Consider the following 25,949-nt stretch of genomic DNA (forward strand, 5'->3'; position numbering starts at 1 on the left):
TCTGTGGTACCCATAGCCAGTACCTCAGTTTTATCAGCATTTAACTTTAGCCAATTCTTGGACATCCATTCACCCACATCCTCCAAGCAGCCCCTAAGCCGAGCAGTGGTATCAGAGCAGGAGAGAACATAAAATAGTCCATCTTTCATCAATAATAATTTGGCATTTATATAGCGCTACGAACCCTCAGGTATCTGAGCGTTGCTTATTATTACCCACGGTGTGTGGTGCTCATTTATCGACCTCGGAAGGATGAGGCTGAGTTTGGCCCTGCAGGGATTCGAACCTGGGTTAGCATGTTCTGCACCGATGTCAAAGCGAGCGCTCTACTCGCTGCGCCACTTGACCGGCTATGACAATAGAGTATTGGGGGAGATGAACAAGTTACTCCTTACCTTGTAACGTTCTTTCGATGGGATGTTCCTCCGACGTATTCCTTATCTTGATAGATCACTTCCAACTTGCTGGCCTCGGAATTTTTTTTTCAGTAGAGGGTGCTGCGCGTCGACGTCCCTCGAGTTGGTGTCCCTCGACAGCCACTGTATCGGCGCCAACGTCTTCGTGCGTATAAATAGACTCGCGCAGCATCCGTTGCTCAGTTCCGTTTTGAAGCTTAAGAGTAGCTGTGCATGAATTGGTTATTGACCTTGAAGAAGCGTAAGCTGCAACTACAAGGGAAGTTTTACTGAGGGGATGGATGGGAGGGGCGATAAGGAATACGTCGGAGGAACATCCCATTGAAAGAATGATACAAGGTAAGGAGTAACTTGTTCTTCGAAGGGATTGTGTCCTCCGACGTATTCCTCATCTTGATAGACTCCCATAGCAGTGGTGTGTAAATGGTGGTGGGAGCAAAATTGGAATATTTCCCTTTAAGAATGAAAAGAGTAACACAGCTTTGCCAAATTTTGTCTCCTAGCTAGAGGAGGAATCCAGATTGTAGAATTTTTAAAGGTAAGGTATGTGCGGACGACCATGTGGCAGCCGCATATATGTCTCGAGTCGGTACCCCTCTTTGCCAATTTGTAGCATTCTAGAATGGCTACAATAATCCATCTTGAAATGGTCTGTTTTGTGATTGGCAATCCTAATTTGTGTCCTGCATAACCTATAAACAGTTGGTCTGCTTGCCTTATCCTGGCGAGTCTACTGATAGAAAAGCTCAAGGCTCCCCTTGGATCCAGCCTATGTAACCTCTCTTCCTCTTTCCTTGAATGGGGAGGAGTATAGAATGAAGGTAAGGTTATCTTCTGAGTGATGTGGAATTCAGAGACTACCTTTGGGAAGAAATTAGGCTTCACTTGTAGGACAACTTTGTCTTTGTGAACAATTGTATGAGGAGGTTTGCAAGATAGAGCTTGTAATTCACTCACTCTTCTGGCAGATGTCAAAGCCACTAGTAAGACTGTTTTAAGGGTGAGAAATCTTAATGAACAAGAATGGAGTGGTCCAAAAGGAGTACCCATCAGGAAATGTAAGACTAGATTTAAGTCCCACAAGGGAACTTGGAACGGCTTTGGGGGATAGACGTTAGTTAACCCCCTTCAGAAATTGGATTACTAGGGGTAATTTGAAATATGATGGCTCCTCCGCAGTGCGCTTGAAGATCGACAGCACTGCGAGGTAGCCCTTGATCGTACCAACTTGAAGACGTGAATTTGCCAAATAGAGCAAAAAAGATAACCCCATTGGTGTACCGCATGAAAAGGGTTCGATATTCTTTTCTCTACACCAGCTGCAAAACTTGTTCCATCGGCAGCGGTATAAAGTTTTTGTTGCTGGCCTTCTAGCCGAAAGCAACACCTCCATGACGTCATCTGGGAGGTCCCAATCCTTGTATCTCAACCTTTCAGAAACCAAGCGTGAAGGTTGAGGGTTCTGATGTCTGGATGGAGAAACTGACCTCCCTTCTGCGAGAGAAGATCCTCCCTGTGCGGAGACAAAGCGGAGGGCAGATGGACATGTCCAGAAGGTCCGGGTACGACGTTCTCCTGGCCGTTTGGGGCAATTAGGATCATAGTCTTCCAGAATCTTCTCAACCTCCTGATCATCTGAGGAATGACAGGGACCGGAGGAAACGCGTACAGAAGTGGGAACTCCCAGTCCACTACAAACGCGTCCCTTAGAGCTCCTCTCGGGGGAAATTCCCTTGAACAAAACTGATCGCACTTCCTGTTGATACTGGTGGCGAACAGATCCACTTGAGGGGTTCCCCAAAGGGTGAAGATCTGTTGAAGGACTTCCTGATCTATCTCCCACTCGTGGGATACTGTTCTCTGCCTGCTCAGAGCGTCCGCTGTCAAGTTCTTCTCTCCGGCTAAGTGAACTGCTGATAGAGCGATTCCTTCTTGAATTGCCAAAAACCAGAGCTGCATCGCCTCTCTGCACAGTGGCAGTGATCGTACGCCGCCTCTTTTGTTGAGGTAGTGCATGGCCACTGTGTTGTCCGTCATTATTAGGAAATGTTTCCATTGTACAGATGGCAGAAAAGCCTTCAGCGCTAATCTGATAGCTCTCAGCTCCAACAGGTTGATATGTAGTCTGGACTCCGATGGAGACCAACGACCGCTGATGGTCAAGTCGTTGGCATGAGCTCCCCACCCCGTGAGTGAGGCATCCGTGACTGTTATTTCCGGCCATGGTTGCCAAAAGAGTTCTCCTTTCAAAATATTCTCCCGACGGGCCCACCACTGAAGGTCTCGAGCCACTTTGTCTGGGACCTGAAGGAGATCTGTCATTCTTCCTGAGAATTGCGACCACTGGGTTCTTAGTGCCCATTGGAGGGATCTCATTCTCAGGCGAGCCTCTGGCACAAGGAAGATGCAGGATGCCATGAGGCCTAGCAACCTCAAAAAGTCGAAGGCTGGGAGACGTTGGGCATTTTGAAACTTGGTGACCATCTGTAGAATATCTTCAGCCCTCACCTCTGCTGGCGAGGCTTTCCCCAGGGAAGTGTCCAGGACCGCTCCGATGAAATGGAGTCTCTGTGATGGTATCTGTGACTTATTTAAATTGAGGGAGAAGCCCAGTTTGTGAAGGAAGTGGCAGACGTAATCTAGTTGGACTTGAGCTTGTTCCGAAGATACTACTCTGATCAACCAATCGTCTAGGTAGGGGTAGACGTGGATCCCTTCTGTCCTTGGACTTGCAGCCACTAACGACATTAGCAGCCCAAATGGCAGAACTCGACATTGATAGTGAGAGTTGCCAATTGCGAACCTCAAGTATTTCCTGTGTTTGAGATGGATTGGCACATGGAAATAAGCATCCTGAATGTCTAGAGATACCAGCCAGTCCTGAAGCTGGAGGGCCTGAAGGATCTGAGAGAGTGTTACCATCTTGAACTTGTCCTTCCTGAGGAATTTGTTCAATTCTCGTAAGTCCAAAATGGGTCTCAGTCCTCCGTCCTTCGGTACTAGAAAGTAGGGGGAATACCAACCCTTGTTCCTCTCCGCTACAGGTACTGGTTCTATGGCACCTTTCTCTAGCAGGTCTAGAATCTCCTGCGAAAGGAGCAGATCTGGAAACTTCAAAGAGTTGTTCCCCGGTGGATGACTGAGGGGTGCATAGAAAAGCCAGGCAATAACCTTGGGCAACCGTCTCCAATGCCCAAGCATCTGACGTAATAGCCTGCCATTCCGTCAGATGTTGAGTTAACCTGCCCCGTACTGGTGTCTTGTGAGGAGAGACCTCAGAGTGGTTTAGAGGCGGCTGACACAGATGCCGAGGGCAAGGAGGCACCTGCTGCTGCGGCGGCTTTTGTACTTTTAACCCGTCCACCGCAGGTGAATCGTTTTTGGCCCCTTTGAGACGGCTGTCCTCTGCCTTTTCCAAATGCGGAATAAAAGGGAAAGGACCTCCCCCTCCAAGAGGTTCCTGAGGGGCGATACAGAGTTTGACGGATTGCAGCTCCAAGAGACTTCGCTGCTGTCTTGGATGTTTGTAACTTCTCTAGGCTGTCATCAGCCTTCTTACCAAACAAAGAAGCGCCGTCAAAGGGCATATTCAAAAGTCTGGCCTGTACATCCGAAGCAAAACCAGACCTTCGCAACCACGCAAATCTGCGGATTGTAGTACTTGCCGCCATGGCCCTGCTGATACTGTCAGCAGAATCAATGCCAGTTTGAAGCGACTCACACATTACGTCTTTAATGATCTTCAGAAATGCTTCCCTTTCGTCTCCTTCCGGGAGACAGTCAGCCGCAGATGAAGCACACTCCCAAAGTGTATGGCTGAATCTTGCGAGCGTGCAAGTAGCATTAATGGATTTAAGCGCCATGCTAGATGCCGAGAAGACCTTTTTTGACATAGCATCAAACCTTTTATCATCCCTATCTTGTGGAATATTAGGATATGCAGATCTACTGTTCGATGAAGTTGCTGCTTGTACAACCAAACTCTCTGGAGTTGGATGTTTGCTCAAATATTCGGGGTCAGAAGCAGATACCCTATATTTGGCAGATAGTTTTTTGTTAACTGCCGGGATAACCTCAGGAGTTTCCCAGTTGACAGAGATTTTTCTCTGCAATGCAGCATGAAAGGGAACCATAGGATCTTCCTGTAGGCCTTTAAGTAAAAGGTCTTTAAGATCATCCTGTTGAAAAGAAGGTGACGGTGTAGACCACCCCATGAACTCTATTATTCTGGTCATTAAGACCGTATAAGGGGTCTCAGCATGTTCCCCTGGGTCTGGTTTAGCGAACTCTACTTCTGGAGAAGTATCTAAACCACTTGCCTCATGCAAAGAGTCTTGAAGGTCCTTCAATCTGTTCTCTTCAGAGATAAATTCCTCTGGTATAGGTGTTGTGGTCCTCTGTAACCCAAAGGGTCTTTGATGGACAGAATCCTCCCCTTCCTCATATATAGAGGACAAAGCTCTGAAATAATCTGACCTTGAATATGGCTTAAAACCCATTTCTAGAGCAGAGGGGGCCAAGCTTGTAGTCACCGGTTGAGAAAACGTCGTCGACGCAGAAGTCAAAGGCTTCGATGAAACCGAAAAAGGCGTTGAAAAGGTATGAAGAGGCCTCAAAGAACTCGAGAGGATCGGAATCCTACTCAGAGTCGTCAAGGTCATCAACGACATCCTGGAGGTCATGGTTGAAGCCCTCGGTACGTCTACTGACTGAGATGTAGTAACAGCAGTAGGTCTGTCCTTTATCGGTGTCAACAGCGGCGTCGAAGACGGCGTCAATTCGACTGATTTGTGTGTCGAAGGGCCCTTCGATAAAGGCGTCGATGACGCAGATTAATGAGTCGAAGGAACCTTCGACGACGGCGTCGATGACGCAGTCTTATTGCCTTTGCTCTAGGGTTCATGATGCTCTCGGGCAGTTTCTTACGCCGGGTGCAACGACGCGCAGCGTTTCGATTTTTCAGGTCTTTCACCCAGGGTATCACCTTAAGCCGTCTCCGAGGGGGTCGAGGCCGCTTTCTCGAAGACGCTAAGCATTTTTTTTACAGAATTCCTCCCACTTAGCTGGAGAGCTGTGTTTCGTGGGGCAGGTGACCCTTTCCGGAGAAGTAGAAGAAGGCAAAGAAGAAGGAGATCTATGACGCCTCTTTTTCGAGTGTTTATGTCTTGATGACTGATGGGAACCGCTTCGAGACCTTGAGCGAGAATGTTTCCTGTGACGGCGAGCAGACGAATGTCTCGACTCTGCCGAGGAAACTTTCGAAGAAGTTGAAGTTTTAAGAGTCTTACCTCTTTCCAGCTTCCCCTTACGCTCCTTCAAGGCTTTCGCCGTCATGGACATTCAGTCCTCGCATTCCAAACAGTATTGCTCCGATCCCAGGCACCACAAACAGATCCTGTGAGAATCCGTCAACAACATTTTCTTACCACAATCTCTACACTTTTTGAAGCCGGACCGTGGGGTCGACAGTTCGGAAGAGGAAGCCATCGAATGAAGAAGATATCTTCGAGGAATAATAATAATATACTTGAATAAAGAACTGAGCAACACGATTCCGAGGCCCACGAAGTGCGGAAAAACAGAAGTAAGCAACGGACGCCGCGCAAGTGTATTTATATGCACGATGACGGCGCCGATACGGAGGCGGTCGAAGGACACCAACTCGAGGGATGTTGACGCGCAGCGCCCTCTACTGAAAAAATATTCCGAGGCCAGCAAGCTGGAAGTGATCTATCAAGATAAGGAATATGTCGGAGGACACAATCCCTTCGAAATACAGTTACAGGTAAGTAACTAAAACTTCTCCAGCATTGAATCTTTCATAGATTCAGATACATGAATAGAATACCAAGCAGTTAAAACATGCCACCATCATATACATATATGCATAAATACAGAAAACATATTTCTGATCAAACCTTTACCATGCAGCAACACAACGGTTACATACTTCGGGAAAGGTGGGAAAGGAAGTTGGTCCTACCGTATGCAAAGAGATGGCGGAGCACTGCCTGTGCAACTGCAGTTTCTTTGTTGGCATCTTCAGCCAGGCAGTAGTGTTTCGCGAACGTGTGCCAAGTGCTCCACGTGGCGGCTCTGCATATGTCCTTCAAGGCAACCCCTGCGTGGAATGCTGTTGACGCTGCCCTCCCTCTGGTGGAGTGCGCTGATGGCGGTCTAGTTAGAGGGTCGCCTTTCACCTGATGGCAGTGGGTGATGCGAACGACACCCAGCGTGCCAGACTTTGTTGAGATATGCTGTCCCTTGGTGCGGCCAGAGAAAGCAATGAACAGTCGGTTTGAGGAGCGGAACTCCTTGGTTCTCTGCAAGTAAAACTTCAAAACTCTCGCAACGTCTAGAGAATGTAATGCTCTTTCCACTTTAGAAGCGCGATTCTCTAAAAAGGTTGGTAAAACAGTGAGTATCATCTCCGACAGCAACTTGGGAAGGAACTTAGGATGTGGTCTTAAGATGACGCGGTCCTTCTGGAACGAAGTAAACGGAGGTTCAGACGACAAAGCTTGTAACTCACTGATCCTTCTGGCTGATGTGATGGCTATCAAAAAGGCTGTTATCCAAGACAAGAACTTCACGTTGCATCTGTGTATGAGTTCGAAGGGAGGTTCTATGGGGGCTGTCAAGACGGTGTTCATAAGTACACATCAGCCCTTTCAGAAAGACCTTAACCGCCGGCAAAGAGAGCAAGGATTGCATCTCCGGAGTTGTTGTGCCGCTATGGCTGACAGATGGACCTTGATGGAGGACAAAGAAAGCCCTGTCCTAGCTAAGCACAATAAGTAGTAGTAGGGTAGAACTTGGTCAACCGAAACAGTGAGAGGATGGCCGATCTCTCGCACCACTTGGAAAAACAAGTCCACTTCCTGGTGTAGGTGACTTGTGTCGACGGTGCTCTCGCGGCCCTGATGATATCCCAACATTCTGATGGTAGCTTGAGATTCATCAGCTTACGCTGCTCAGGAGCCATGCCTTTAGAGATAGGCTCCTCGGGTCGTGGTGGAGGACCTTGCGGTTCTGTTGCGTCAACAGATATTGATGCGCCTTGAGGCGAAATCGGGGGCCGTCGGGATAAATGCTTCAGAGTCCAGTACCAGACTTGTCGCGTCGCACCCAATTTTGTTCCTTCAGTCTGCGTAGTACCCTCCCAATGAGGGGAATGGGTGGAAAGGCATAGAGGAACTTTCCCATCCAAGCCACTGGGAAAGCGTTTCCCAGTGATTGATATTCCGGGTACCTCGAAGCGAACCTTCTGCACTTCTTGTTTTCTTTGGTGGCAAAAAGGTCGATCTGCGGATGGCCCCATAAGACAAAAATCCATTGGGCTTCCTTTTCGTCCCGCTCCCACTCGAGAGACGATGTGTATTCTCGGCTTAGTTTGTCCGCTAGGACATTGTCCACTCCCGGAAGATGCTCAGCTTTGATCTGCACTCTGTAGTGCAAGGCCCATGTCCATAGCTGTAACTGCCCCCCCCCCCCCCCCCGACCCTCTGGTTTTTTGCAAACTCCTCCTTACCTTTGGAGGTAGATTTTGCTGACGAATGTGACTTCTGGCTCGAGGAGTCCAGTGGTGGCAGAAAGGGTATTAACTCCAGCTTCCTCTTGCTTTTGGCAATGGGAGAGAAACTCCTTTCCACTGAAGAAGACCTTCTCTTCGAAGTCTGCCTCTCAGATGGAATGCTGGAGTGGACAGGAGCTGTTCTGTTTGTCTGAAGATTGATCCCTGGCTTACAGGTGTAAAAGAAGTCTTCTGTGCCTGTCCTGAAGGGTCTTGTTGGAAAAAGTCTTGCAAATATCGCATTTCTGAATATCATCCGGATACAAGCAGTAAATGCAGTGTTCATGGGGGTCCTTCATGTAAACTAACTTCTTCTTGCACCTCGTGCAGATCCTGAACAGGGAAGGCTTCTTGACACCCTGAGATACAGCCATTCTGAAAAGAAGATTTACACAACGATTCTGGGTCAAAAACAACAAATATTTGCCCCAGAAATGATCTGAGACCAAAGCCCCTTAGCAGGGGAACAAAGTAGAATATATTTGAAAAATATATTGCACACAAAAAGTAGAAAAAGAATTGAAGAGCTCAGAGAGCTTGAGGATTCCCTATGTCTGTTAGACTGCGGTGAAAAATCTGAAGATGGCTGCCGGGGGTGGACCTCGTTGGTTGGGGCCATAAAGGACCCAAGTGAGGTGGAGGGACTACACAATAGACTGGCTCATAGGCCATAATGGGCTATGTACATGCATTGCTATGTAGCAATGTGTGGATATTAAAAAAAAAAATGTAATCATTAAATTTATCACTGAGGATTCCCAGTCTGACGATGGGGAATATTCAAGCATCTGAATCTATGAAAGATCCAATGCTGGAGAAGTTTCTGATATTTTAAAATGTGATCATTCACAGACTTCCTTTCACTGTCTCTTTGTGGGTTGTGGGGGGCTTTCACCTTTATAAGTCTCTCTAGTTGTAGAAGGGTTTATATTTTGTTCAATGTCAAGGGATTTCAGATTGATTTTATCCACATTAAGATGTTCGACTTGTGGGACAAGCAGATTGTTAAAACAACAAGCCATTACATACGTTGGCATTTGTGAAATATCCTTCCTAGTGGAATACAAATACTGCATCTCATCCCACAGTCGTCTCATTCCCCTGGGCCCTTTCTCCTCCAAGGTGATCCTGGCCTTGGGGGAGGTGCTCTGTGGGAGGATCCTAAGTGTCTGCCTTTCCCTGGCCACCTGGGAGGAGACTAGAGGATAGGTCTTAGTGAGGAGTCCATTCATCACAATATTTTCTAACGACTTTTGCAGGCTGTTGTTGAAGCTGCGGTAAGGGACACACGGGCCACCACTGACCAAAAAATGTGGGGAGTTGTACTTCTTCGCCATCTCATGATAACTTGTCCTTAATTGAGCCTTCTTCTGCCTACCTGGGTTGGGGAGTTCCTCCTAGATTTTTTGTCTTTGCCGTGTGTTCTTGCGAAAGCCCACCAATTGTCTTAGAGTGCCTGAAAGGACAGAAAGTGGGGGAAGACACCAAAACTCACTTGGTCTTTGTCCTGCAGTGTATGTCTGCCTGGAACCAATGGGAGGTGGGGAAGCCACCCTCTTACCTGAAAGAATGAATGCCTGGTGTGGGTGCATCCAGCCAATTTCCTGCATAAAAGGCGAGGATCCTGGAGCTAAAACTCTGAGTCGACCACTGGAAAGAAGAAACCGAAGCAGGACTTCTGCAGCTACCTCCAGTGCCGGCTGAGTAACCGTTGTTGCTCCAACCTCCTCTTCTGATCGAAAGGGAATATCCAGACCGGACGACTTCCTCCCTGGGACTGGTGGGCCTAACCAGTCCTGAGACCAACTGCGTTTTGGACCGTCCATGAAGAGCTGCGACCGCCCTGTGCTGCAGTCTCCTGGGACATGGACCATGTTGATGTGCATCGTCTTGTGTAGAGCAAGTGCGGCTAGAACCTTGTAGGCATGCTTGTGGGCCTACGGTGACTCTTTCCCGCTCCTAGACGTCTACTCAACCGAGTCGGATACTGGGAAACGGAGGGGAAGAATGCCATGTGACAACCATCGCTGAACTGAAGCCTGTGTTGAGTCCAAACGAGTCAGTATTTTGAAGATCGTCTGCTGGGCGTCTCTGGAGCCTGCTGTCGCCTCATCTTGGAGACCCGCCAGTGCCATCGCTTTCTTCTTCACAAAGGTAACGTCCGCTCCTAGGTATCTGCTGTGTTGATTTGTGCTCCTCCTGGGCTTTCTGAGATGCATTGGGGTGGACAGCCCAGTTGTCTTCTCCCTGGCCCAGGACATCGGTCTTTAGGGCTACAATCCTTACGGGGGTCTACTGAACCGGCCTGAAACCACCTTTTATCAATAACTTTACTTACTTGCAATGTAAAAGCATCTTCTGAACATTTTAATTTCGACAGCATCTGTTCTTCCGCCCACAGGCCCTGGATCCCGCCAGGGCCAGCATCTGACTCAGACTCATCCCAGATAGGGTTGGACTTCCTAAGCACATGCTGCTTAAAGGTTACCAGTGATGATCTACTATTGCATTGAATGTTTGTTGATCTGATTTGCTAACCTTAAGCTACTCAGACTACTTACCTGTGTCCCATCTAAGGTCTACTATTGAAACAGAGTATTGAATGCAAACCTCCTATGTACATATGCATATTAGTTTTACTTAACTAGATCCAATATTGTGTTGAGTGTTGCCTTAGTATATAAAATAAATAACCATATTTTTTATATAAGTACAGTCTATAAGTGTTTCCTTGACTGAAAGTGTGCTCCAAGGTCTTTGTACTTACCTGCAGCCCTCCTCCCTCTTAAACTGAGCCTGGCACCTCGCCCAAAGCTACCAAACCTTTTGGGTAGTTCAGGCCAAACCTAAGAGGTAGAGCCCTGTGCATCCAAGAGTGAGTCTTCTGAAGTCCTACCACAGGTGGCCGTTTGTAAACCTCCCTAACAAAAATGATCACATATCTTTTCAAAACAGACAAATGTCTATCACTTTGCTCAAATGTGTTCTGAGATTCTATACATTCAGTGTACATGAATATTAAAGATCCTCTATCAGACATTTTCCTGAAAATACATTTCTTCAGTATTGGTAGCTTTTACAAATTCACAAAATCAGTGGCTTATTTAAGACTTTTTAGAAGTTGAAAATTCTAAGCTGCCAATATTTCTGCCTTACGAGTCTTCCTCCACAGTCACCATGGCCGAATATCTGCATGAACCCTTCTTACCTGTGCTAGTAATTTAACACAGCTGACTGTGTGGAACCCAGTGGTGGGTGCCGCCTTTAAGGAACGAGGTTATGCGTTCACTTTTGCAAATCTCCTCTACTTTTTACTTCTTTATAATGCACTGACCATTTTTGACCAACTGCATTTCACACATCTAACAGGGAACGCAACTCTTATGGTTGTCAGCCTTTGGGGACTTGTATAGCCCTCAAAAGGGAGCTGGATCTCCGATGTGACGGTCCTTAAAGCTGATGGAGCCTCAGGACACCAGAGGAGGAGTACGGGTGGGTTCCCTAGTCTGCCAGGGACTTGAACAAGAGAGGCAGCCACCCCAACAGGTTGTACTTACCTGAAGGTTAATCGTGCCTGGGTCCCGCAAACATGAAAAAACACTCTGCAGTACAGGCCACCATTCTTGCAGCACAACACAGATTTTGAAACATTTTGCCAGATTAGCCAGGGTCATAGAACTAATCAGAGTATAGGAAGGGGGTTAAAAGAAGCAACAGGAAGTTTGGGGTTGTTATGTCAGACGAGGTGGCAGACCAAGGAACCAGCAGGAGGAAATACAGTGGAAAGGAGAAGATTTTCTGAAGTAGTTGTGGTATTGGTTAGTGAGCGCAAGTGTTACTGTGCTGTCAGTGTGCGGGGAAAGAGTGGGGAGTGTATATAGGAGAGAAAGTGAAGGAAGTGAATGTGAAGTGTTTGTGAGTGAAAGGAGGGTGTTAGAGTAGAAACTGCAGAAGAACAAGTTACTTGCCCCTGGTAACGTTCATTCGACTGGATGTTCCTCCCACATATTCCGCATCTTTGAAAGACTCCCAAAGCAGTATTTGGTTTGGAGGAGGGAGTAGAATTAGAATTCATATATTTTCAGAGACGGAGTGACATGGATGGAGTGAAGGACTGCCTTGCCAAACGTACCATCTTGACCCAGGGAAGATTCCAGTCAATAATGCTTAGTGAATGTGTAGATGGAAGACCACGCTGCCGCTTCACAAATGCTTTTAATCGAGACACCCCTTTGCAGGGCTGTCGAGGTAGTCATGACCCTGATGGAATGGGCCCTTAAACCTTAAGTAGGGTATTTTCTTGCCAGCCTGTAACATTCAGAGATTGCCATAGTTATCCACCTGGGTAAGGTCTGTTTATTAACAGCCTGACCCAGCTTATGTCCTGTGTATCCAATGAAACTTGGTCATCAATATGCATCTTAGACATTGATATATAAAAGCTTAACGCTCACCGGGGGTCTAACCTATGTATTATTTCCTCTTCCTTGCCAGGATGAGGTGAGGGATAGAAAGAAGGTAGAACAATTTTCTGACCTATATGAAAATCCAAAATTATTTTGGTCAAAAATGAAGGTTTGACCCTTAAAACAACACTATCCTTGTGGAAGATAGTAAAGGGTGGGTTGGACGAAAGTGCCTGCAACTCGTTCACTCTACGAGCTGAAGTTAGAGCTACTAATAGAATGATTTTCAAAGTTAACAACCTTAAAGGACGAGTGTATAGGTTAAAAGGGTGCACACATCAGGATTTTTAGAACGAGTTTAAGGTCCCAAATTGGAACCTGGAAAGGAGATGGGGGAACACATTAGTGAGTCCCTTTAGAAATTGGGTCACCAGTGGAAGTTTGAAATGGGAACATTCCTCTGACAAGTGCTTAAAAATGGACATTGCTGCCAAGTAGCCTTTAAAAGTAACCATCTGGAGTCCCAGATTAGCTAAAGATAGAAGGATAAAACATCTGCTGTTTTACATAAGAAAATATCTACATTCTTCTCCCTGCACTAGTTGCCGGATTTATTCCAATGGCAACGGTACAAAGAATTTGTTGCTGACCTTCTGCCCGTAAGCGAAACCTCCATTACGTTGTGCGAGAGGCCCCAATCCTTATACGTCAGCCCTTCAGAAACCAAGAGTGAAGGCTGAGGGTCTTGACCTCTGGATGGAGAACCTGATCCTGTTCTCGCGAGAGAAGGTCCTCTCTTTGTGGAAGACGCATCGGAGGACAGATGGACATGTTCAGAAGGTCCAGGTACCATGTCCTCCTGGCCCAATCCGTGGCAATTAGGATCACGTGTTTCCCAAACCTTCTCAACCACCTGATCACATGAGGAATGACAGGGACTAGAGAAAACCTTGAACAGGAGTGGAAACTCCCAGTCCACAACGAACGTGTATCCTAGAGCTCCTCTTGGGGGAATTCCCTGGGGCGATATACCGTTAGCACTTCCGATTGACCTCGGTCGTGAAGAGATCTGCTTGAGGGGTTCCCCAAAGGGTGAAGATATCTTGAAGGACTTCCTGAGCTAGTTCCCACTCGTGGGAGACTGTGCGCTGCCTGTTCAGAGTGTCCTCCGCTGTGTTCTCTTCACCGGCTAGATGAACTGCTGATAGAGAGATTCCTTCTTGAATTGCCCTGTACCAGAGCTGCATTGCCTCTCTGCAGTGGTAGTGACCTCTACAGCGCCTCTCATGTTGAGGTAGTGTTGGGAAGGAGCCTGGTGCTTTACTTCTTTCCCAAGCGCTTTAGAATTAGGCAGGACTTCTGTTAACTGTTTTCTAAGCACTACTAAAAAAGATTCACCACGACATACAGAGTACTATGGGAAAACAGGGATTTTTGTAGAAATTACTGGACTAGATCAAATATAATTATGTCGAGTGAAGTGTTGAGAGAATGGCAGGAAGTCCGTCATTATCAGGACATTCTTTCCTCGCACACCTTCAGCGCTAGTCTGAGTGCCCTCAGCTCCAAAAGATTGAAATGTAGTTTGGACTACAATGGAGACCAACGACCGATGACTGTCAGATCGTTGGCATGGCCCCACCACCCAGTGAGTGAGGCATCCTTCAAAACTGTTATCGCCGACCATGGTTGCCAAAAGGGTTCTCCCTTCAGAATATTGTCCTCGCAGGCCCACCACAGAATATCCTGTGAGACCCTGGTTGGAATCTGAAGTAGGCCCGACATCTTTCCTGAGAACTGGGACCATGGAGTTCTGAGAGCCCATTGAAGGGACCTGATTCTCAGGCGGGCCTCTGGCACCAGAAAAATGCAGGATGCCATGAGGCCGAGCAACCTCAACAACAAAAAATTAAAAGAAATAATTGAAGGCCGGGACATGCTGGGCACTTTGAAATTTGGTTACCATCTGCAGAATGTCTTGAGCCCTCACCACCCTTTCCCAAGGATGTATCTAGTACAGCTCCGATATACTGGAGCTTTTGAGAAGGTGTCATATGGGACTTCTTGTAATTGAGGGAGAAGCCCAGTCTGTGTAGAAAGTGGCAGGTGACGTTTAGATGATCCTGGGCTTGTTCGGGAGAACGCGCCCTGGTCAGCCAATCGTCCAGGTAGGGGTAGACGTGAATTCCCCTCTCCTGAGACTCGGTGTCCCCACCAGCATCAGTTTGGTGAAAACCCTCGTGGCAGAGGTCAGCCCGAATGGCAGAACTTGAAATTGATACCGAGAACCTCCAACTGCGAACCTCAGGTATTTTATGTGCTTGAGATTGATTGACACATGAAAATAAGCATCCTGAAGGTCCAATGACACCAACCAATCCTGAAGAGCGAGGGCCTGAAGGATCTGAGAAAGTGTGACCATCCTGATCTTGTCCTTCCTGAGGATCTTGTTCAAGTATCTTAAGTCCAAGATGGGTCTCAGTCCCCTGTCCTTCTTGGGTATCAAACAATAAGGGGAGTACCATCCCTTGTTCCTCTGCGCTACAGGCACTAGTTCTATAGCACCATTCACTAGTAGGGTTAATGTGTCCTGCACAAGGAGCGCACTGGAATCATCAAAGAGTGGTTACCCGGTGGATGGTTCCGAGGTCTCCTTATGAAAGTAAGACAGTAACCATGGGCTACTGTTTCCAGAGCAAAAGCATCAGGAGTAATGTCTCGCCATTCTTCTAGATGCTGAGACATTCTGCCCCCCACTGGAGAACTGTGACTCAAGACCTCAGAGTGGTTTTGAGACGGCTGATGCAGTGGCTGGTGGTAAGGAGGCTGCTTCTTGAGCTGGCTTTTCACCTCTACCATGTCCACCATGAGGAAATCTTCTCTGGCCCCTTGGACTGGTCATTCCTCTCGCCCTTCCAACTGAGGAGTAGGAGCAAAAAGATCTACCCCTCGACGGTTGCCTACTAGGACAAAAAGTCTGAGGTTGCCTAATAGCGGTACCTAAAGATTTGGCTGCTGCCTTTGAGGTCTGCAACTTCTCAAGGCTCTCGTCAGCCTTGTTGCCAAAAAGGCGAGACCCGTCAAAAGGCATGTTGAGAAGTCTAAATTGCACATCAGGTGTGAAACCCGACTTTCTCAACCACATATATCTGTGCATTACCCTGCTGGTAGCCATGGTTCTGCTGATGATATCAGCAGAATCCACACCTGATTGAAGAGACTCACACATGGCCTCTTTGCTGTTTCTTATAATAGCTAAGAAGCCGTCTCTTTTATCCCCTTCGGGAATGTGCTCTGCCGCCATGGAAATACAGTCCCATAGAGTGAACGTAAACTTTGCTAGGGCACAAGTGGAGTTGGCAGATTTTAATGCCATGCTCCCTGCAAACAATACCTTCCCTGCCCATCCACGCATTTGTCATCCCTATCAGGAGGGATGGAAGGGTACGCCGTTTGTTTTGATGTTGCACCACCAGGCTCTCCGGAGTGGGGTGTTTTGACAGGTAGTCTGGGTCACTACTGGAAGGGCACCTCTTGGTCGGGTTTTTGTGAACTACTGGATTGATCTCCGGAGTCTCCCAGTCCCTGGTCACCCTTTTCTGCAAGGCTATATGGAAGGGTAATATGGGATCAGATTGTGGACCTTTGTCAAGCTGTCCGTAAGGTCGTCCTGTTCATGTAGTAATGGAGGCCTACTTCAACCCATGTAATCCACCAGCTTTGACATGAGCGCCTGTAGGAAGCATCTCCTTGCTCCACAGCCTAGTTCAGGTGAGGTATCTACCACACTTGCAGTTTGCAAAATGTCATACAGGTCCTTCATCCTGGACCGAAATGAAACTTTCTGGTACATTGGGCGTACCATATTGTAGGCCAAATCGGGCTTCCTCATCTTCAAAAATTGAAGTGACTTAAAGTCTTTCCTAGGCAGTGGAGCACAAGTTTTGTCTGGAATGATTGTTTTTGGCACGATTGGCTTCGACGCTGTAGTTGTCGGCGAGACTTTCTTTATCCGAGCCACTAATTTAGATGGGGCACTCGGTGTCGATGGCGCAGCTTGTAAATGTGGCGCAGCTCGAGTCAAATGCTTCGACGTCTAGGGTTTGGCGGGCGTCGAAGGCGCTGCTGGTGTCGAAAGTGTAGATTGGTTTGACAACCTCGACTTGTCTTTATGTCTCAAATGATCCTTCACTGGAACATCGGATCGAGGCCTAGTAGTCTTACGATGTAGATCAGGCCTTTTTCACCGGGCTCGAGGGCACACAAGACTTAGGGCGAGACCTTTCCTGTCTGGCTTCTTTCGAAGACTCGGTAGGAGCACGGCTAGGTTTTTGTTTCTCAAAAGCATTTTAGCCCTGAAGGCTTCCCACTAGGCCGGGGGTGGATTTCTTGGTCAGGCAAGCAACTCTTTTGGGGGAAGCGTAAGACGACTTACTTAGAGGACGAAGAAGAGTGGTGTGCGGCACTCCTCGTCCTGGACCGCTTGGCCTTCTTCCTCCGAGGAAAGTCACCTCTCGACTCGCCAGTCGAAGGTTTCACGGATCGGGTACAGGATTTTTTTTTAGGGGTTTTGCCTACTTTCAGCTTCCCCTTCTGTTCCTTCAACGGCTTTACAGTCACGGACTGTAACTTCGAGCAGTCAGAGAGGTCATGGTCCGTTCTGAGGCACCACAAACGGATACAGTGCGGATCAGTGAGGGACATTTTCGATCCGCAATTCTAACACATCAGTGTTGATGATAAAGACCTAGTTTTAAAAAAAATGTTTTTAACAAAGATGTCATAAGATGTGAGGCGTGCCAAATATCGTCAAAGCCATTGCTGTCGCTGAAAAACAGAACTGAGGCCAACGGGCGCTGCGCATGCTATATATGCCTTCGATGCCATCATCCTCGACGGAGGACTTCGAGGGACATGGACTCAACGCCATCGACGCACAGCGCCCTCTGCCGAAAGATTTTTCCGAAGCAGCTAAGCTGGACAACAAGTGTCAAAGATGAGGAATACGTGGGAGGACACAATCCATTCGAAAGGGGATACTCAGTATCTCCCTAGCACTCCCCAGAAGGGTGCTGGTCTCACTTAATAAAATGTAAGAAGGATCCAAAGTTCCTTTCTACCGTTGGGAACTAAAGTTCTCACAAGGTTAGCCAGAGAAAGTTAAAAGGGGAGCCCCTGGGCAATAAAGAGGATAACTTTTTTTTATTTGAATTTGTAAAAGCACGCTAGCAGCCCACGGGCATCGAAGCGCTGTTGCATGAAAATGTCTTTGTTACAGGAGGGTTTACATGGCTCATGGTTACAGTGAGCGTGTAACCTAAAAGTGATACTGTATCAAGTAACACATACAAAAAGGTGGTTACAGTTCGGGTTTGTCATACATTTACAATGAAGGTTACATCATAGGTAGAATGGAACTTGCAGTCTACATGGGACAATGGCACCAGGAATATTTATATAAACAAACAGCATGGTTTTTATTGCTTTCCTGAAGGCTAAGTGCAACACTATACTTCTGTCATGAACCATCGCCTACGTCCCTTCTGGACTTCATGGTCCCTGACCCATAGGAGATTGAATGCAGTAATCCTTCCAACATGGCCGCCTTATACGGAACGCTGCTTGCCAGTCCTTGCGCTCCGCGCTCTACGTTCTACTAAACGCTTGCTGTAGTTGGACATGTGTTGCCGAAATTCGCTCGGGTCTTTCTGCTGAATCCCGTTTCCCGGTTCCTTTAATCCCCCTACCTTCCTTCTTTTCCTCAATTCTTACCTCCAAAACTTCCTGGATTTTCACCCGCGCTCGGGTCACGTCGTTCCGTGTGTCCAAGCTCGGACATTGTGCTTTCCTGGTCTCCGTCCTGGACATCTGAATGTATCCTGGAGTTGGATTGTCATCCTCATGCTTGAATCCGAAGACCAGCACACTGGTTTATACAAATCCCAGACCGTGCAAATGAAGTCACCAAAGAAGGTCTCAAACAAACAACAAAAACAGGTGAGAAGGTGATGGACTTGTGACAACTTCTAACGTAAGGGGGTAGTGTGTTCCAGTGGGTCGTTGCCATGACCGGGAAACTGGAACCTCCTGTGCGCATTCTCTGGGTCTAAGGAAGGGAGATCCTGTTGGTGTAGGCAATTCTTGTGGGTCTGGTAGATCTAGGCTTGACTATTCTTTAAAGCTAGGTACAGCGGTGCCAAGTTACGGACGCATTTGTGTGTCAAGGCAAGAGTTTTAAACACTATCCGCTCTTTAATGGTGAACCAGTTTCCTAGTTTGAGAGATATGTTCCCTCTTGGAAATGCTGGTGGCAGCCCTAAGAGCATTATTCTAGACAGTTTGGGATGTTTTTTGCAGACGTCTCTACAAAGAGAGCATTGCAGTAATCCAGCCGAGATCCAATTATTGCTCTTGCAATAGTGAGACAGTTCTGGCCGAGGTATATGCAATGGCATTAACCTGCCTGTTCATGGAGCGGTCGGAGTCCAGGTAGACCCCTAAGGTCTTAACAGCTTGCGATACAGGGATTGGAATGTTGTCAATCGTGAAAGAGCTGTATTGTTTGTCCAGTTTCCTGATGGTGGCAGGTGCTTTTATGGAGCATACCCCCATTCACTCAGCCTAGCTGTCAATCAAACATGCTAAGTGGTGAGCCGGCCGGCTCACCACTTGGGCCAATCACACAAGAGTGCGACTTGAGTTACCAAGGTAACTCAGTCCAGGGTGCCTAAACCCTCTCCCACACCCCCTGTGGTACCCAGACAGTGTGGCACCACTTTTGGAGGCTTCTGTGGAGAAGCCTGCCAAAAGGTGGAACAAAGGGGTTGGGTTGGAGTCACAGAAGAGAACACAAACGCCATTATAGAATCGAGTCCTGGCAAAAAATACCAACCGGCGAATTAATATTAAATAAACCGGCGGTACGTTCGAGGCTATGAGAATTAAATAATTAAAGTTGGTAGCCTCGAACAATGGGAAAATCCCATAGGGAAATATTTGCGGTCGAATACAAAAAGTAGTTTCCACTGCCACCAGCCAAAACTCGATCAGGGGGGACGGAGACATGCCCCCTCGACTAACAGACCCCGGGGCAATCGAATTGCCCCGACCAGTACGTCCACAATATGTTGGTTTCTACTGGTTTCTGTTAATAATTTGGGACTAGTAAAGCCAATGGTGACTTTACATGCCCTGGGAGACAGTAGTCAGTCCCAGGGTATGGAGTCTATGGTGGGGTGTCACTATGACACCCCTGTGTTACTGCACGGAGGGTGCTGTGTACCACACATAGTAAAAACACATGAGACCCTATGGAGTAAAGGACCCAATAGCCCATACAACACATTAACAGTCAAAGGAACACCATAAATCATGTCCAAGAGTGGGAGAAAAAGAGTCTCACTCTTGGCAGGAGAAAAAAACAAACTCCAGAAATCCAGCAAAGCTGCTGGGGGACTCACTAGGTTAGGAAATTCAGCCTAAAGAGAGAATTCTCCCCAACTGAATTCACAGTATTTGGAGCAGGCAGATCAACATTAGGTAGCATTGGGCTAAACAGATCATGAGAAACAGCACTTTGACTATGTGGTACAATGGGGGCATCACCAGGTGGCATATCATGAGGCAGATTAGGTACTTCAACAGATTGTAAAATGGATGCATTAACAGGTGGAGGCAAAGAGGCCATTCGCTCTGAAGGAGCAACTTTCTTGTTGTGAAGCACCAAAGCGGAGGTGGGGCGGTGGGTGGATATTGGCAGGATGCGCTGGGCGCTAGTGATCCTTTAACACAGGCGCAAATTCCTGTAGTGTTTGGGCGGAGAATTCAGAGACGTGAGGATAGCAAAGGGTACGTGCTATTAGTAGTGTAGCTGTAGTGGCCAGGTGGTTAAGTGGCGTTCTAAGAGGAGGCTGCTTACCTTGATGGACTGGCAACTGATGCCTCGAGCAGCTAGGAGCCTTTTTCTATTCCCAAGGTGCTCAGTTGTAGCACCGCAAGGGCGTGTGGGGCTAGCCCTGTGCAAAAGAAATACCATGGAAAGGAGGCAGTGGTGGACAAGAAATACAGGGCTAAGAGAATGGGTCTTTAAACTGAGACAAAAAGGCCGTTGTGATAAGTATGCTAGTAACAACAGTAAGCAGGCAGAATGTTATGGTATGGATTCAGGCATTAGCATTTAAGACTGAGAACAACACAGCCATTATGATCATTGTACTACGCAACCATAGTAAGTAAGCAGAATGTTAGGGTATATCAATAGCATTTGTAGATAGCTGAAGAAACTGTAGTGAATTGCTAGGAATCAGCATTAGTTCAGCAAGATGCTAGACTGACATTGTACATATTGTGGCGAGGCATCTGTGCTATGAAGGCACTGGTGGCAGAATACGTACAGTCATGAATATTAGTATAGCAAGCTATGCTGAGCCGGGTGGTAACTTGACCTGGTGTGGTAGACGGAGGCTACAGTGGGGCAGAGACGAAGAGTGGCTACGGAAGCAGGCAGGCACAGTGGTTCGTGAGGCCTTAAACTGGGGAATAACGATTAAACAAACGTACCTAGCACTGTATGGGGATGAGTAAACCTTAAGCGAGTCGGAAGTCTTTAGGCAGTTACGACCGTGGTGTCCGCTAAACAGCAGTGTAGGATAACTTGAGTTACCAGCAATGGAGTCACAACACACAGTGCAGCTATGCATCCCAGGTGCCAGTGAGTGCTTCACGAGAAGGGTCGGTGTATGAGAGGAATGGTGAAGCAGGGTTGGAGGTTTGCAACGTTCCGTTATCCCGCTCCTCCGGGCTCGAGACAGGAGCCTTAGTCTATGGCCTTTGTTGCAGGGCCGGCTTACGCCTGCCGGCTATCCCTGATGGGGGATAAGATGTTAGAGCCACCAATCGGTATAGGAGGATGATTTCACTGGGCTGCAGGTGAGAATGACCTACAGCGGCCATCTTAGAGTAGTTAACCCTCGCAGTTAACTTTAGGGAAATTTAAAGTGATATTTGAAATACGCTTCACTCGCACAGCTGAGCACGCTGAATAGTAAATCAAATAAAAATGAAGCCGAGCAGAGAGCTCCAGGCATATGTGAACTGAGAAGGCAGGTCAAAAGACACTATGCAGAGTCTAAAAAATGACACCCATAAAAAGAGTAAAGGACAGTGTGGAAAAGAGTCCCACTCACCGCGGTATAGGGAAAAATAATCTACCAGTCCAGCAAAAAGTTCTGGGGTTGACACAGGTCAGAAAGATTTATCCTTACTATGAAAATCCTACCTAGCAGTAGACGTAATGACATAGCCAACGAAGGAGCAGCCAGAGTGTGAGATCCATGTCCTGTTTTTGCCCTTTTAACATGGGAAGATTCTTCATGGGACCTCAACCTCTTTGGCGAGGGAGTGTGGTCTATGGGTCTGCTGTGCCTGGAAGAGGCATAACAGCGGGCAGAAGCAGTGGCCCTGTTGTTCGGTAAGTTTTGCTACAGTCCAATTGGTATTGGACTCTACAAGACTTATCACTTGGTTTTAGGGCCCCAACTTCTAATATAGGCCTGTACTACCCAAGGTTGGTTCAGTGGCAGATCAGCCAGGCTTATCTTAGGAGGAGGAATGTGATCTGCAAATCAGTAAAATCAGTAAAAGGAAATCTGAACATAGATAGACCCAAAGAACACTTACACACTGGCAGTTATATCAAAAATAGAGATTTAATTTATATATACACGCAAGGCAGTTAGAAACTTAAGGAATATTGTATCAAATGGCAACATTAAATGTACATTTAGAATAGCAAGAAAGAATAAAGCAGGTGAGTAAATTGTTATATAATTTTCTTATCCACACACAGAGTGACTTCAGCTCAGTACAAATTTATTAAATTAACTCTGCATTATTCAAGTTTCGGTAAATTCAAGAATGTAAAGAGCAACAATCACAGGTAAGCAATACTAGTAGCAACTCTGGTTTAGGCAGTCTTTTCTACAACAAGAAAGGAGTTCTTTAGTTCTGGTTTTTGAGGAGAACAATCAATGCCCAAGCCACAGTTCCGATGCAAGTCTTCCTAACACAAGAAAGTAACAAGTTAGTTGGTCTTTGTAAAACGTCAGGGGCTTAGGAGAAGCCTTCCTGGAGGGTATACGCCCAAACAGTAGAAACAATGCTCCAAAATCAAGGAAGCGACACAAACTGCTTCAGGTAAGTTTACCAAGAGCCCAACAGTACCTTGAAATTGAAGAAGCTGATGCAGCTGGATGCATGGCTGCAAACCGTCTCCTAGTCCTTGGTCTTGGTTACGAAAGTGGTGAACCCTGGATGGGCTCCTGCAGGAGTAGTCGAGAGAGGGACTCGCCAACAACAAATTCTTCTTACTCCTGCGTCGGTTCATGGTTTTTGAGCCTTTTTATCAGCACCAGTAGCTAGCAATCAATGCAGGTTGGAATCTTCTTAGTTTCTCGGTTGGAATATTCTTAGTTTCTCGGTCCTGCAATCTAGCAAGGGGACTCTGAGGAGAGGATAAGTGCTTCTGGAGGTCTTCATGGATGCTCCCTCTCCACCACCATTCTCTCCACATGGGGTGTCCCCCCTCAGGGCTCTATCCTCTCACCCTGGCTCTTCAATGTCCATCTGGCCACTTTGGCTCACCTGATCTCCACCTTCTCTTCAAACTTCCAGTGTCATGCTCTCTTTCAGGCTTCCCTCAGCCTCTTCTCCGTCCTGCATATTCCGGATTGTCTATGCGCAATTCAGGATTGGTGCGCCTCCAACGATCTCTGCCTTCATGCCAGTAAGACAGATCCTTCTCATTGGAACCCCTGCTCCTGCTTGCCCTCTTTCATTCTGGCCGCCCTCCTTGGGCCCTCGCCTTCCTGTGAGACAAAAAACCTTGGTGTCATCCTTGACTCCACTCTCTCCTTCTCTCCTCACATCACATCACAGACCTTGCCAAGGAAGGCCCACTTTCAGCTACACCTCCTCAGAGGTATTTACCTTTTCTCACCTTCCCCCAGAAGCTCACTCTCTCCACAGCACTGATTCTCTCCAGGCTGAACTACAGCAACAGCCTATTTCTCAACCTTCCTAAATCTACAATTGGCCCCCTGCAACTAATCCAGAACAGAATTGCAAGACATATCCTTGTCCTCAAGCCCAGGGACTGCATCTCTCCTGCCCCAAAAGCTCTCCACTGTCTCCCGGTGGCGGCAAGGATCAAGTTCAATACCCTCTGCATCATCCACAAGGCTTTCTGGGGCAGGGCCCTCACTATATCCAACTCTCTCTGTCCATATACCTTCCTTCTCTAGCCCTTTGCTCAGCTACCTCTAACTTTACGAGGGTCAGACGCTTCGCCAAGCATAGAGTGGGGGTAGATACCTCTCCTCTGCAGGTGACTCCTCTGGAGCGGCCTCCCTTCCCTTCTCAAACTTGAGCCGGACCAACTGAAGTTCAGGAAGCGGCTCAAGGCCCTCCTCTTCTCTGCTGCCTCCTCTACCTCTCTTCCGTGCTAACTTACCTGTCTAGAGCACCGAATGGCTGCTTGATACCCTCAAAATCTCACTGGGTACCAGTCTTCTCCATGACCAGTCTTTCTTGCACTGCCTCCTGGCCTACTGCACACTTAGGGGCTGTGACGGTAATCCCTACAGCCCCCCTGCCTACTTGCACTTATCCAGAACTGCGCTGGCCTGGCTGCACTTACTCTGAACCATGCTGTCGTTATTGCATTCACCTGTACCTTTCCCCTGCACTCCTCCCCACCCCCCTCCTCTCCCTTCCCCCTCTCTCTTCCCCCTTGTTAGGCAGAATCCTGTGCAGTTCCCTTGGGGAACACTGCAAAGATTAAGACTACAGGAGTAATCAGTAAACCCAATTGGTAGCAGTCTGCACCACCCAGATTTACCTGGTAGCTGTGGCTGAGCAGTCAGACTTCTCTCAAGAAGAGTAGGGCAGTATGTAGAGTATACACAGTAGGGCCAAAACACAGTAGAGCAAACAAACACTGACCAGAGCTTTGTATAAAAAGTATATAATTATTTATTTAAAACACTTTATGGCATATACTAGCACTCTCAATCAAAAGCAAGTTAAAACACAGTCAGGTAAAGTATACACACCTCCCTTAATAGTTATCAGACAAGTCAGGGTTAAAACACTACTATTTGTTAGGACAGATGTGAGCGCTTAACCAAGATGGCATTCTGATAATGTAGTTAAAGGGAGAGAACAAGGCAGAGCATAGAAATAAAACAGTTCCCAACACTTTTAGGAATTCAGAGCAAGGGGAGAAAGGCAGGTTATACTGTAGAGCCAAAGTTCATAGGCCAGGAACACTTTAAATGGAGCAAAGCGAAATGTGCCCAGGATCACACGGTTTAAAGTGCACTGAAAGTCTTTGCAGAGTGTTCAAAAGAGGTTGGGGAGATTCAAAAGATATAGTTAGAAGGCCTGGAGCCAACCCAGTTTAGAAGCCAAGGATTTAAGGGTCACCTTTAGCAATCTGTAGAAAGGGAGTCCAGGCAGGACACAGTTCCTTAAGAGAAAGGAAGCTCCAGCGGGGGCAGTTGTTCCTGGCAGTGGTTGAAGTTTGTGGTTCCGACCAGGGGAACAGAAGATCTCGTCGAGGAGGGACCGTGGAGTCGTTGCACTGCACAGGGATGAAACCAGCTGCGGAGTTCCCGATTAAAAGGTGTGGTCCTTTTATTCGCAGTCAAAAGTGATGAGCTTGGCTATCCGGCCGCCGGGGTGCTTGGCACAGGCGATTCAACCAAGAGACTTCTTTGAAAGGCGAAAAGGGCGAACTGGTTGATCCCACCAGTTCAGGGGAAGAAGACTCGTCCAGCAGAAGATCTTCTCTTGTCGTCGGGAAAGTGGTGAGGTAGTTGCAGCAGGGCTTCACCGGTGGTGTTGTCGTTGCAGATGGCTCAGCTTCTTCCCTCTTCGGATTCTTAGGTCCTGTGGAGACTTCTGAAGTTCCAGTCCCAAAGGCCCTGCTTTTATGCAGAAAAACCTCCATTCATCAACCTAGCTGTCAATCACACATGCTAAGTGGTGAGCCGGCCGGCTCACCACTGGGCCAATCAGAGTAGAGTGCGACTTGGGTTGCTAAGGCAACGCAGTCCAGGGTGCCAATTCCCCCTCCACCCTTCCTGTGGAACCCAGACAGAGTGGCACCATTTGGAGGGCTTCTGTGGAGAAGCCTGCCAAAATAGTGGTACAAAGGGCTCGACCTTGGTCAGAGTTACAGAGACGGACACAAACACCATTTTAGAAAAGAGTTCTGGCAAAAAGACCCAACTGGAGATTTAACATTAAATAAATAAACCGGCGGTATCTTTAACATTGCACCAAAAAGTGGTGCGTTTAAAATCAATGGGAAAATCCCATAGAGAATATTCCGGTGGAATATTTCGCGTGGCAACCACTGCCATCAGCCAGAAACTCGACAAGGGGGGACTGGACAGTGCCCTCTTGAAAACAGACCCAGGGGCCAGTACTTCCACAATATGATGCTTTGTACTGGTTCTGTTCACAATTTTGGACTAGTAAAGCCAATGGTGA

General features: G+C 47.5%; 1 protein-coding gene across 1 annotated transcript in view; it reads right to left on the reverse strand.

The window, feature by feature from the left end:
* Positions 1–25,949, reverse strand: part of LBR (lamin B receptor) — a 1,228,970-nt gene that overhangs the window by 467,151 nt on the left and 735,870 nt on the right. The window lies entirely within an intron of this gene.

The sequence above is a fragment of the Ambystoma mexicanum genome, chromosome 4q (assembly GCF_040938575.1).
Source record: "Ambystoma mexicanum isolate Mex_15411 chromosome 4q, UKY_AmexF1_1, whole genome shotgun sequence".
In the NCBI taxonomy this organism is placed as follows: Eukaryota; Metazoa; Chordata; class Amphibia; order Caudata; family Ambystomatidae; genus Ambystoma; species Ambystoma mexicanum.